The following is a 13,870-nucleotide window of genomic DNA, read 5'->3' as shown; positions in this document are numbered from 1 at the left end:
ATTAAAAAAATGCACTCTCCCTGCTCTCTAAGGAATAATCATCCAATTATTAATGTCAGATAGGCTATTTATACATTCTAAATAGATCTGTAGTTCAAAATTTGGTATAGACTCTTAGTATAAAGGAATTCTATGAAGACATGAATTATGAACAGTATGTAAGGGTTAAAAGCCTTTTTTATAATTTGCTCTTTTTATTTAAAAAAAATCCTCTTTATAAAGACTCGTGTTGATTGGCAAAATTCATCAATACACTATATTCTCTGGAGTCTTGTTTCAGTGCGGGACATATTTGGTAGAAGTGGCAGTGAATGAGAGAAAGTGTCAGAAAAAAAAGAAGCAAACAAAAACTGTACTTTTTGGTTTGAGAGAGGTGAGTTCCTGCTATTGAATCTTTGGAGGGCAAGAATTAATGAATTAATGCTTCCTATCTACCATTGTCTGCAAGAAATGTTTCTGTTCTGATATTTAATTGTTTTAATTATATCACAGGGAGACATGATGGGCCAGTGGTTAGTACTGCTGCCTAACACCTCGGGTCAAATTTTTGGCAACAATAATTGGTTCAGCATAGGTAGCAGGCACTTTTCCAGTCCTCATGGACACTTAAAAGACCATTGTACCATTATAATATACTCAAATGTTCAGCTCCTTCTTCCCCATTGACTTTAAAGCGTTTCACTTTCGGCAAAGTTCACATTTCCGTGATTTTGCTGAACCCAAGCTGAAGCAAATTCATAAGTGTTCACTCATCACTAATAAAAATTATTTGTGGGTTTGTCTCTTGTCCAGCCAGAGTTTACTCAATCAGAGTTTACTTTGATGTACTTCAAGATTTTTTAAGACTCTTTGCTGTTGTTTTAAATGTAATAGCCTCACCTCTCTTCTGATTCCCGAAGCCTTCTGTTTACCTGGTGGCATACCCTTGGGTGAAATATGTATTTTGGGCTACTTTGGAGCCCTCACCACATTATTATTTTGTGCCGCCAGAACAATCATAACACTCGGATAAACATTGAAGTGTACAGTGTGGATCTTTTATTTCATCACAACATTAAAGAATAATGCTCAAAATATCAGTGCTAAGGAAAACAAAGATGCTGCCAGAAAAAGAAGCAAATTTAAAACCATTAGAAATGATGTCTGCGACTCCAAACACCTACACTACAAAAAAACTAAAAAAAAAACTTTAAATGTGAGTTGTTTTGCATTTATTTAGCAAAAAAAATCTGCCAATGTGGTAATTAAAATTTACCTGACAAGATTTTGTAGAATAAAATAAATAATCTTAAACCCAGATTTCTTGATAAGTCCATAAATCTTACAATAAGGAAAATAGGATTTATAGCCTTGATGATAAAAACGTTTCTCTTGCTTAGATTTCACTTTTTACATTTATAAATATTACAATATAACAGCCAGAGCTCCAAGACAGGAATAATTTAATTGCTTTTATACAGTACCTGGAGGATGCTAATGCTGAATCAAATTTAACACTTAAAGTGTCTCCTGCAGGATTTTTACTACTTCACCTTTTTGGTATTTCTATCGCCTACAATTTTAATTGACATTTTTTTTATTTTATTTTAATATATATATCTTGATTTGAAATAACGTCCCAGCATTAGTCATTGATACCTCAGCCCTGGTGGATCCTTCTCCACTTGCAGCACATAATCTTTCTTTGCTTCTTCCTTTTTTATTTGGGCTTACCATTTAATTTTTTATTCCAATTTTTTGACAATGCAACTTGTGAAGCTCTCCTCTTTTGATGCATTTCAGGTACTTTCATTTACTTCCATTTCCTTTCCCTGGTTATCACTGGAGTCAGCTTTGTCTGAATTTTGAATTTGTCTTGCCTGTTGCATCTAAAACCATTATCTGTTATTATGTTCACCCCTCCACCCTGTATCATAATGGGTACCAACACCAACAACCTAAGCTATTTCCAAAAATTAAAACAAATCATTATTGTTTGCAGGATAATATCGTGATATATATGGTTTGAGTTGATCTCTTGGTTGATAGTTTTATTAGAAATATATTTCTCTTTTTCTCTTCTACTAAATAATGTTTTAAAACTGCTTTGATTTGCATTAATTATTTATCTTTAGCTATTCAAACCATTCTGTTTTACTTTCATGCAATACTTTTTTTGTTTATTTTGTTAAAAGCCTAAGGCTACAGTAAATTTGAGATTTGCATAGATATAGAAAAAAATGACAGAACACAAGGATAAAAGGCAAATTGTATTACATATGAAATGTCCAATTATTTTCATTTCTAATGAAATAATTTTAATTTATCCTGGGAAAGTACAACCAGTAATTTTCTATTTATTTTAGGTATAACTACTTGGCCAATCCCTTTTTAATTGTCTGTTGTTCATAAGGGGATTACACATTCAGGTGCAGAGCTTCTTTGATTAAATATTTTACGTTGAATGATGACATACCTCATGAAAATATTTGGCTGGATCAATTTTGCAATGAGTCATCCAACTATGTGAATGAAGTTAATTTCCTGTGTTCTAATTTTTCAACGTAAAGCATGCTTATGTATTAGCAGCTCATGTCCTGCGACATTAAGCAACAAACATGTTGGAAGCAGATCTGCTTAAAGCTGCATGCAACCCTTACCATACATCTGAGGAATTCATCGTAATAAAATGAGTGGTTAGCTTGGCAAGCAACCCTGAAAATTAACCTTTCAATGAATGGAATTAGTCAACAGGCTGGGCTTCTGACAAAAACATTGCAAGTTCAGTCTCAAAATTTGTGACTAATTTTTCCACCCTATTTTATTTATCTGTATCACAACTAAAAGTTGTTCTTTAGAAAAAGAGCACAATGAATTTTAGCCTTTGTACTTATTTAAAAGAACTCCTTAAAAATTTGGTGTATTTTGAATGCAAAAAAGTGTTTTATTCATTCATGTATTATTGTTATTTTCCAGTTTTAAACTTTACCACTGTCAAAATTGAAGAACACCGATTTCAGACATTTATTAGAAACATAATTGTGGGTGAAGGCTGTGGTTCATAGATATCACAGGAGAAGTTGTTTTGGGATTGTATGTGCTCTGAAGGCTTAGATTACACTCTCAAAGCTTTGTAAATGTCATTGTCAACAACTCATGTGAGTCACCTCTCAGTATGTTGTGTAGACTGGTCTAGTGACTTCAGTGTTCTGTGACATCCATCATAAACCTGAGTGCAGAGCAATCTTAAGGAGACCAAATGAAATAGGTCATCCATTGTGGTGGGAAGCAAGGAGTATATTTCATTATGAGTAAAACTAAGAGTGTGTGTTTATTGTGAACATTTTGTGTTTATTGTAAACATGTGTGTTTATTTTTATACATGTATGAAGAGGCATTGTGGATTATGCGGTGGGGACAGAATTTGGGTGGTGCATGGCACCCCAAAAATGCAGGACCCTGGGCAACTCCTAACCTCACTCCATACCCATAAAGATATTAGCTCTGCCTGAATGTTTCTTGACTCATGAAGTGATAGTGACTGTGCACATCCTATAAGTCAAGTCTATATGACTAAACATCCTTTAGTTAAACATTAAGAGTTTTTAAAATGTTTGTTCTAGTAGTTGTGCATGATCCTTTTTTAGAATGTATTCAAATATATAACGTGTAAAGCACCCATTTACCTAATTTACCATTAACCGTCACCTTATCGTGGTGGAGGGGTTTGCGTGTCCCAATGATCCTAGGAGCTCTGTTGTCCGGGGCTTTATGCCCCTGGTAGGGCCACCCAAGGCAAACTGGTCCTAGGTGAGGGATGAGACAAAGAGCGGTTAAACAAACCTCCTATGAAGAAAAACAATTTTGGACGGCGTTTTCCCTTGCCCGGACGCGGGTCACCGGGGCCCCACTCTGGAGCCAGGCCTGGAGGTGGGGCTCGATGGCGAGCGCCTGGTGGCCGGGCCTGCACCCATGGGGCTCGGCCGGGCACAGCCCGAAGAGGCAACGTGGGTCCCCCTTCCCATGGGCTCACCACCTATGGGAGGGGCCAAGGAGGTCGGGTGCAGTGTGAGTTGGGTGGTGGCCGAAGGCGGGGACCTTGGCGGTCCGATCCTCGGCTACAGAAACTGGCTCTTGGGACGTGGAATGTCACCTCTCTGAAGGGGAAGGAGCCTGAGCTAGTGCGCGAAGTTGAGAGGTTCCGGCTAGATATAGTCGGACTCACCTCGACGCACAGCTTGGACTCTGGAACCAATCTCCTTGAGAGGGGCTGGACTCTCTACCACTCTGGAGTTGCCCCCGGTGAGAGGCGCCGAGCAGGTGTGGGTATACTTATTGCCCCTCAACTTGGAGCCTGTACATTGGGGTTTACCCCGGTGGACGAGAAGGTAGCCTCCCTTCGCCTTCGGGTGGAGGGACGGATCCTAACTGTTGTTTGTGCGTATGCACCGAACAGCAGTTCGGAGTACCCACCCTTTTTGGAGTCCCTGGAGGGGGTACTAGAGGGCATACCTTCTGGGGACTCCCTCGTTCTGCTGGGAGACTTCAATGCTCACGTGGGCAATGACAGTGAGACCTGGAAGGGCGTGATTGGGAGGAATGGCCCCCCTGATCTGAACCCGAGCGGTGTTTTGTTATTGGACTTCTGTGCTCGTCACGGATTGTCCATAACGAACACCATGTTCAAGCATAGGGGTGTTCATATGTGCACTTGGCACCAGGACACCCTAGGCCTCAGTTCGATGATCGACTTTGTGGTCGTGTCGTTGGACTTGCGGCCACATGTCTTGGACACTCGGGTGAAGAGAGCGGCGGAGCTGTCAACTGATCACCACCTGGTGGTGAGTTGGCTTCGATGGTGGGGGAGGATGCCGGTCAGGCGTGGTAGGCCCAAACGTGTTGTGAGGGTCTGCTGGGAACGTCTGGCAGAGCCCCCTGTCAGAAGTAGCTTCAACTCCCACCTCCGGCAGAACTTCAACCACATCCCGAGGGAGGTGGGGGACATTGAGTCCGAATGGGCCATGTTCCGTGCCTCTATTGTTGAGGCAGCTGACCGGAGCTGTGGCCATAAGGTGGTCGGTGCCTGTCGTGGCGGCAATCCCCGAACCCGCTGGTGGACACTGGCGGTGAAGGATGCCGTCAAGCTGAAGAAGGAGTCCTACAGGACCCTTTTGTCCTGTGGGACCCCGGAGGCAGCTGATAGGTACCGGCAGGCCAAGCGGAATGCGGCTTTGGTGATTGCTGAGGCAAAAACTCGGGCGTGGGAGGAGTTTGGGGAGGCCATGGAGAATGACTTTCGGACGGCTTCGAGGAGATTCTGGTCCACCATCCGGCGTCTCAGGAAGGGGAAGCAGTGCAGTGTCAACACTGTATATGGTGGGGATGGTGCGCTGCTGACCTCGACTCGGGACGTTGTGGGTCGGTGGGGGGAATACTTCGAAGACCTCCTCAATCCCATTAACATGCCTTCCAATGAGGAAGCAGAGCCTGGGGACTCAGAGGTGGGCTCCCCCATCTCTGGGACTGAGGTCACCGAGGTGGTCAAAAAACTCCTTGGTGGCAGGGCCCCGGGGGTGGATGAGATACGCCCGGAGTTCCTCAAGGCTCTGGATGTTGTAGGACTGTCTTGGCTGACACGCCTCTGCAACATCGCATGGACATCAGGGACAGTGCCTCTGGATTGGCAGACCGGGGTGGTGGTCCCCCTCTTTAAGAAGGGGGATCGGAGGGTGAGTTCCAACTACAGAGGGATCACACTCCTCAGCCTCCCTGGAAAAGTCTATTCAGGGGTCCTGGAGAGGAGGGTCCGTCGGATAGTCGAGCCTCGGATTCAGGAGGAACAGTGTGGTTTTCGTCCTGGTCGCGGAACAGTGGACCAGCTCTATACCCTTAGCAGGGTCCTGGAGGGTGCATGGGAGTTTGCCCAACCTGTCTACATGTGTTTTGTGGACTTAGAAAAGGCATTCGACCGTGTCCCTCGGGGAATCCTGTGGGGGGTACTCCGAGAGTATGGGGTACCGGCCCCCCTGATAAGGGCTGTTCAGTCCCTGTACGATCGGTGCCAGAGCTTGGTCCGCATTGCCGGCAGTAAGTCGAACCCGTTTCCAGTGAGAGTTGGACTCTGCCAGGGCTGCCCTTTGTCACCGATTCTGTTCATAACTTTTATGGACAGAATTTCTAGGCGCAGCCAGGGTGTTGAAGGGGTCCGGTTTGGTGGGCTCAGGATTGGGTCACTGCTTTTTGCAGATGATGTTGTCCTGTTTGCTTCATCAGGCCGTGATCTTCAGCTCTCTCTGGATCGGTTCGCAGCCGAGTGTGAAGCGGCTGGGATGAGAATCAGCACCTCCAAATCCGAGACCATGGTCCTCAGCCGGAAAAGGGTGGAGTGCCCTCTCAGGGTTGGTAGCGAGATCCTGCCCCAAGTGGAGGAGTTCAAGTATCTCGGGGTCTTGTTCACGAGTGAGGGAAGAATGGAGCGTGAGATCGACAGGCGGATCGGTGCGGCATCCGCATAATGCGGGCATTGCATCGGTCTGTCGTGGTGAAAAAGGAGCTGAGCCGCAAGGCGAAGCTCTCAATTTACCAGTCGATCTATGTTCCTACCCTCACCTATGGTCATGAGCTATGGGTAGTGACCGAAAGAACGAGATCGCGAATACAAGCGGCTGAAATGAGTTTCCTCCGCAGGGTGTCTGGGCTTTCCCTTAAAGATAGGGTGAGAAGCTCAGTCATCCGGGAGGGGCTCAGAGTAGAGCCGCTGCTCCTCCGCATCGAGAGGAGTCAGATGAGGTGGCTCGGGCATCTGATCAGGATGCCTCCTGGAGGCCTCCCTGGTGAGGTGTTCCGGGCACGTCCAACCGGGAGGAGGCCCCGGGGAAGACCCAGGACACGCTGGAGGGACTATGTCTCTCGACTGGCCTGGGAACGCCTTGGGATTCTCCCGGAAGAGCTAGAAGAAGTGGCCGGGGAGAGGGAAGTCTGGGCATCTCTGCTCAAGCTGCTGCCCCCGCGACCCAACCTCGGATAAGCGGGAGACAATGGATGGATGGATGGACCATTGAAGTGCCATGTTCACCTGATATCCATAATGGTCAGTGGTTATAATAAAGTTTTCCTTTCACTTGTATTATTCCCTAACATCTGTCATAACCAAACAGCTTTGGAAGTCCCATTTCATGAAAATGTCTAGAGCCAGACATGCTCAAGCACACAAGGAATTACAAAAGGGTTTTATTTATTTAGGTTATATTAATGGGCACTTGCAAAACATCACTGCGTGTGAAAATGGGGTGTGTGTTTGGGTATGTGTGTTTATGAGTGTGTGTGTGCGTGCGTGTGTCTGTGTGTCAGGTAGTGGCCTTTTGCCCAGTTCCAGTAGGTTAGCCTCTGTCCCCCGCAATTCTGAAATGTATTGAAAAAGTTCAACCAACTCAAATCAGTCCACTGGGTGTTACAGTGCCTGCACAGTCATCGAACGCACTTGAATGTTACGCCATACATACATTTTCCAACTTGTTTCATACTGACAGTGTACATAAGGCAATTTGATTCTGTGAATCTCTTTTTCTGTTATTTTTTTCAACTATTTTTCAACTGCCATTCAAAGGTTTCAAATACAAAGTAATGTAATAAGAAAGGGGAATTATTAAAATGGCCCACCAGAAAATCATCCAGATAGTAACCATCATCAATTGTGCTTACAAATGTTATGAATAAGGCTGATCAGCTAGGAGCCTGGATACTCCATATCCTCTGCAGTATTGTCAATTTAGTTTGTTCTGTCATTCATAAAATCGGTTAATAGCATCAGATCCTTATTCTGCTTTTGGCTAACTGTTAAGGGGGGTTATATATATATATATATATATATATATATATATATATATATATATACAGTCATATGAAAAAGTTTGGGAACCCCTCTCAGCCTGCATAATAATTTACTCTACTTTCAACAAAAAGATAACAGTGTTAGGTCTTTCATTTCCTAGGAATATCTGAGTTGTTCTCCTAACAAAGATTTTTAGTGAAGCAGTATTTAGTTGTATGAAATTAAATCAAATGTGAAAAACTGGGTGTGCAAAAATGTGGGTACCCTTGTAATTTTGCTGATTTGAATGCATGTAACTGCTCAATACTGATTACTTGCAGCACCAAATTGGTTGGATTAGCTCGTTAAGCCTTGAACTTCATAGACAGGTGTGTCTAATCATGAGAAAATGTATTTAAGGTGGTCAATTGTAAGTTGTGCTTCCCTTTGACTCTCCTCTGAAGATTGACAGCATGGGATCCTCAAAGCAACTCTCAAAAGATCTGAAAACAAAGATTGTTCATTCTCATGGTTTAGGGCAGTGTTTCCTAACCTCAGTTGTGGGGGCACACTGTGGCTGCAGGTTTTTGTTCCAACCAGCTTCTGTTTTTAATTGGACTTCTGGGCTAATTAAGTGATGAGTTATTTTCCAAGTTCTGTGTTTTGGGAACAATATAGAAATTAGAAAACTAAGTTTGGTAAAAAAAAAAATATATATTAAAATGTACCAAGCAGTTATATGGGAATAATGAATTTTTTTATTTTTAACAATATTTTCATCTTGATTTTCATTCTACTTTTCTAGGTGTGTAATTATTTAATGAATCCATTATTTACTAATTAGTGGGTCTGATGCTAAAGTAGTTGCAGCCTTTGATTATTCATTTTTAATTGTCATTAATAAGACACAACAAAGGGGAAAAACTGCACAGAGAAAGGGCAAAATATAATGAAAATCAACAAAAGAGAGTTAAGCATTTAAATCTATAGCAAATGCAGAAATATTTCTAAATGTCTTATAAATGTAAAAATCATGCTGCTGTGCTTTTCTGAATGTAGAATAAAAGAAAAATAATACCAGCTAATTAAATGACATCAGTGCTATCAGGTGTTGTCACTGATTAGGAATCTGGTTGGAACAAAAACCTGCAGTCATAGGGGGGGCCACAGGACCAAGGTTGGGAAACACTGGTTTAGGGGAAGGCTACAAAAAGCTATCTCAGAGGTTTAAACTGTCAGTTTCAACTGTAAGGAATGTAATCAGGAAATGGAAGGCCACAGACACAGTTGCTGTTAAACCCAGGTCTGGCAGGCCAAGAAAAATACAGGAGCGGCATATGCGCAGGATTGTGAGAATGGTTACAGATAACTCACAGATCAACTCCGAGACCTGCAAGAACATCTTGCTGCAGACGGTCTATCTGTACATCATTCTACAATTCAGCAAAATTTGCACAAAGAACATCTGTATGGCAGGGTGATGAGAAAGAAGCCCTTTCTGCACTCACGCCACAAACAGAGTCGCTTGTTGTATGCAAATGCTCATTTAGACAAGCCAGATTCATTTTGGAACAAATTGCTTTCGACTGATGAGACAAAAATTGAGGTATTTGGTCATAACAAAAAGCGCTTTTCAGGATGGAAGAAGAACACTGCATTCCAAGAAAAACACCTGCTACCTACTGTCAAATTTGGTGGAGGTTCCATCATGCTGTGGTGCTGTGTGGCTAGTTCAGGGACTGGGACCCTTGTTAAAGTCAACAATATATATCAACAAATTCTTCAGGATAATGTTCAAGCATCAGTCACAAAGTTGAAGTTACGCAGGGGTTGGATATTCCAACAAGACAATGACCCAAAACACAGTTCGAAATCTACAAAGGTATTCATGCAGAGGGAGAAGTACAATGTTCTGGAATGGCCATCACAGTCCCCTGACTTGAATATCATCGAAAATCTATGCGATGATTTGAAGCAGGCTGTCCATGCTCGGCAGCCATCAAATTTAACCGAACTGAAGAGATTTTGTATGGAAGAAAGGTCAAAAATACCTCCATCCAGAATCCAGACAATCATCAAAGGCTATAGGAGGGGTCTAGAGGCAAAAGGAGGCTCAACTAAGTATTGATGTAATATCTCTGTTGGGGTGCCCAAGTTTATGCACCTGTCTAATTTTGTTATGATGCATATTGCATATTTTCTGTTAATCCAATAAACTTAATGTCACTGCTGAAATACTACTGTTTCCATAAGGCATGTCATATATTAAAATGAAGTTTCTACAGGATCATCTTAACCTTGATTACTGAAGGATGGCTTTGTTTCTATGTAGATTCTGACAAAGAAAAATTTACCATGTAAAGCTAGTTTGTTATAGGTTCATCGAAGCAACTGTAGCTTAAATTACCAAGAGGACATTCAGTGTACAGGTTACCTTTGATAAGTTCATTGTATTAAATAATTAGTTGTAGCATATGACAGTTTTAACTATAACTGAATGCTTCATTTGATATTAAACCATCTGACTCCTATTCATAATTGCTACTAGGTTTCTAGGTTATTATTTACTTAAACTCCTCAGTGGTCATACTCCATCACTGTTGAGATATATATATATACAATGCAAATGTACCTTTCCATGATCTTTATTTTAAATGGCAGTCAGCCAAATCTTTATAGTTATTATTTACAGTATAGCACAGACCAAAGATTGCATCTGAATATCCTGAAATAGAAAAACAGAAACACAAAGACATTAGGAACAGGTTTTACCGGCTCTTTAGGTATGGCCTGCCAAGAGTAGTATGACTTTTTTTGTTTTTCTTTTCATTCCACTCCATGAACTCCTCAGTACAATAAATGTTCTGAATATCTTGCCTAGGGGCACTTTAAGGCAATTGTTACTATCAATATGAGAGACAGTGTTCATTGTATTTATTAGATATAAAGCTCTTTCACCACAAGTCTCTGGAAACCAATAAAGAAATACAGTCATGTAAATTAAATAAAAACTAACATTATTATTAAAATTCACGGTTACAGAAAAAAATAACAAAAAGATCTGTACCATAGCTGTGAATCATCTAGAGAGACACACCATTGAAAGCTAGATTTCTAATCAACTCTTTTCTCTTATAATTAAAGGAATATGGAAAAAAAATTCTTGCTTTGTCATCTGACTCAAACTCGATTATTTACATGCTTTAGGAGTTTTTGGATTTGATCATTTTTGACATCACACATTTACAACCATTTTTGCTCAGAATTTTGGGAAACAGGAAAGCAAATCGCACACAAAAAAGCAACTCAAAATTTGCTCTAATTTTGATTTTGTTTGAGAAAATAGAAAATAAAAGAAACTCATTACAAGGGTACTGTATTTCTTTATAGACGGTACAACAACTATATTCCATTTCTGTATTTTTAAGTAAAAAGTGAGGTTAGTATAACATTACAACTAAGCACATTTGAATTAGAATAAAATAAAATTTCCAAATTCTTTAGCTAAGAGCTACCACATGAAAGAGAATTCATGTGAAATTTTTCACAGGGAAGTGTGAATGTGCTGTATTTCCCTAAGCACATTAATGAAGCATTTAACTGTCAGAAATGTGCAGTTGGGATTCCGATCTTGGTCTGCTTCATCCATTCAGTTTTGGTATGTATAAAACATATTTTCTTTCAAAACTTTGTTTACTGTTTCTATTCAGCTATAATATACATAACATTTTAATGAATTAAGCTACAAAAATCAAATTTCATGAATATTTATAAGCAGCTATTAAAATTTCATAAACCAATACTGAGGGCCGAGAAATAGTGAAAATAACCATGAAGGTGTACAGAGCAAAGAAAAAAAAAAGCACACAAACCATTCAATTTCCTAGACTATTATTTGTCTCAAATTAAATTCTTTCCTTAAACAATACTTTCACCTTATTGTATAAGCACATCATCTTGTATTTTAAACCTTACAAGCTTCTTTCATTAGTTATCACAGTATCCAGTGTAAATATTTACCTGGGACTGTGCTTCATCTGCATTACTCAGTACCTTGTTTCTTTGTTCAACATTAAGTGTCATTAGATTAGGTCAAATTAGAATCTGGTCAAATTCTTCTGACAGATGCAAACAGGTTTTTGGTTAGAATAATCCATCTTTATAAGAGTTCATGCTGCTATAAGTCTTAAAGAGGAACACAGGGTCTGCTGTGGAAAAAACAGCCCAACAACATCAGGACTCTACTGCTACATTTCACAGTAGTTATGAAACTTAATGACACGTATTTCTTTGCATATATCTCTTTTCTAATGCCAAATGTACTCATGATATGAGTGACCATTAACTTTTGTCTCATCTGAATTTTATACTGTTTATGTTCCAAACAAAGTGCTCAAAGGCTTTAGGAAAGCTCCTGCTGCTGCAGTTTTTGGAGTATGGCAAGAAACTGTTGCAATTGATGTACCCTTTAATTATAGGAGGCTTGATGATCCTGAGATGCAACTAGATACTGTCCTTCTCCAGCTCCCATTTTTAGATTCTTATTTGCCAAGTTAGCTTCTGGATTGGCTTTGAGACAGCTGCTGCCTCATGCATTCAGAATCCTGTTTTGATTGCTGTACATGGTCATTGTGTGTTTTTTTCCCACATTCTGAAAATGTATGTGTAAATTATCACCTCCAAATTGGCTCCGTGCACATGTATGCATGGGCCTTGTAAGAACCTGGATGTTCATTAAGGATTGGCTTCTGCTTTGTAGTCAACGCTGCCAAGAAAATCTCTAACCCTCTGTCACTGAATTTAATTAAGTAGGTTTCAGAATGTTATGCTTTGTTACAAGTACTTCATACAACACTGTGAAGAACACCATTATGAAGTGTTTTGATGCATGATGTAAGTGAGATATTTAATTGAAGTACTGTCCACATCACATCCTGCCTGGATGAAATTTCATGACTTGTTAAAAATGTAGAAATAAATTAGCCGGTATCGTTAAAGACGTATTTAATATCATGCTAAAAGAAATCAGTACTCCCCACCTTTTTCAAAACAACAATTATCCCTGTGCCTAAACAAGGCTGATTACCAAAATCCTCAACCTGGGACTCTCTGCAACTGGAATCTGGACACCCTAACAGGCAGTCATCAGCATGTGTGGATTGGCATCATTATATCCTCCATTGTAATCGTCATGAGCTGGGTTCCCCTTGTACTCCTTCTTCACCTCTTACATAGCTCCAATTTAGGCAGAAGAGTTTTATCCTGCTCATTAAAAAGTGAGATTTAACATGAAGTCAGCAAAACCAAAGAGGTGATCAAAGACTTCAGGAAGCAGAAAATAGGCCATCTACATCTCAGATTATATTATTGAGTGGGTGATCTGCTTTAAGTGTTTTGGAGTGACTATCACTGATGGGCACAAAACATATGGGATCTTACCAAGAAAGATGCATTAGCATCTTCCCTAGATATCTGGGAAGCTTTGTCCATCTGTTCTCACTAACTTCTACGGGTACAGGATAGAGTCAGTCGTCAGTGGCTGTTTAATGTGCTGGAATTGCACCTGTTCGGCTGAAGACTGTAAAGCACTGCAGAGGGCAGTGAAGGAGGCACAGAAGATTACTGGTACCCTGCTGCCTTCTGTCCAGGACATATACAACACTCACTGCATTAGAAAGGCAAATAGGATAATGAAAAATCTGTACAGTTGCTTTTCTTATTTCTTCCATCTGAGAAACAGTGCATATACATTTTGTATACAATTGTACACTATATATACGGTCTTTTTTGCATGTGTCAGTTATTGGTATTGTATTACTGTCACTTTTCTTGTAGATATACAAAGAAGAATTTAATTGTATTGCATACCCATGACAATAAATTTAAACTTGAGATACACTTTAATGTCAGTTTGTAGTAGTTAAGGTTTCGATTATTAAAACCCTGAGATTGTGAGTTCAAATCCTACTACTGACACTGTGTGGCCATATGCAAGTTCACTTCACCTGCCCGTGCTGCAATTAGAAAAACAAAAGAAATGGAACCAAAGCAAAGTAAAGGCATTGACCCAATACGAAAATA

This window comes from Erpetoichthys calabaricus, chromosome 7 (assembly GCF_900747795.2).
Source record: "Erpetoichthys calabaricus chromosome 7, fErpCal1.3, whole genome shotgun sequence".
Classification (NCBI taxonomy): Eukaryota; Metazoa; Chordata; class Cladistia; order Polypteriformes; family Polypteridae; genus Erpetoichthys; species Erpetoichthys calabaricus.
The sequence above is the reverse complement of the archived record's forward strand: the minus strand, read 5'-3'. Positions refer to the sequence as shown.